Here is a 630-nt window from a genome sequence, read left to right as displayed (position 1 = left end):
ATATATGTACGTATATATTTTTCTATAATTGTTATAAATAAATAACGATTCGATATTTAAAAAAATTGAATTTTTTATGTTTTATAAAAATTTTCAATTATTTTCAAAACTGATTGATAGTATTTATGCGTTAAATTGCTGACAAAAATAGAAGAGACATGAAAAAATAAAACTACATAAAACTAGTACATAAAACTAGTAGATATTGAATGTGAAACGTCAATATTAAATATATTCCAATTTCCCCTTTTATATGAATAATAAATAATATGAGTTCAATTTACAGATTAGAACAAAATTCAAAATTTTTCTTCTTGTAAAGAAAAGTTTAAATTGCATTAAAAAATATTGTGTATATAATATAGATTATTTTCTAAAGCCAAAAGAAAAAATTATTCAATTCATCAATAAAATTGATGATTTTAGTGTGAATTAAATAAACGTTTGTTAATAATTGTATTGTGCATCATGTCAGTAATCCTATTTCCTATTTATTGTTGAAAAGGAAAAATATTCAACTACTATGAAATCAAATGAGTACATTATATTTTCTTATTATTTTAATTTCATTCTGTTAATTAAAAAACTTAATTAGACACATATAATATATTTATTTATATAATAATATAA

At 18.4% G+C, this 630-nt stretch overlaps 1 protein-coding gene across 1 annotated transcript in view; it reads left to right on the top strand.

The window, feature by feature from the left end:
• Positions 1-630, top strand: part of LOC108692384 (tachykinin-like peptides receptor 86C) — a 44,682-nt gene that overhangs the window by 32,312 nt on the left and 11,740 nt on the right. The gene's annotated exons all lie outside the window — the stretch shown is intronic.

The sequence above is a fragment of the Atta colombica genome, unplaced genomic scaffold, assembly GCF_001594045.1.
Source record: "Atta colombica isolate Treedump-2 unplaced genomic scaffold, Acol1.0 scaffold107, whole genome shotgun sequence".
NCBI lineage: Eukaryota > Metazoa > Arthropoda > Insecta > Hymenoptera > Formicidae > Atta > Atta colombica.
The sequence above is the reverse complement of the archived record's forward strand: the minus strand, read 5'-3'. Positions and strand labels throughout refer to the sequence as shown.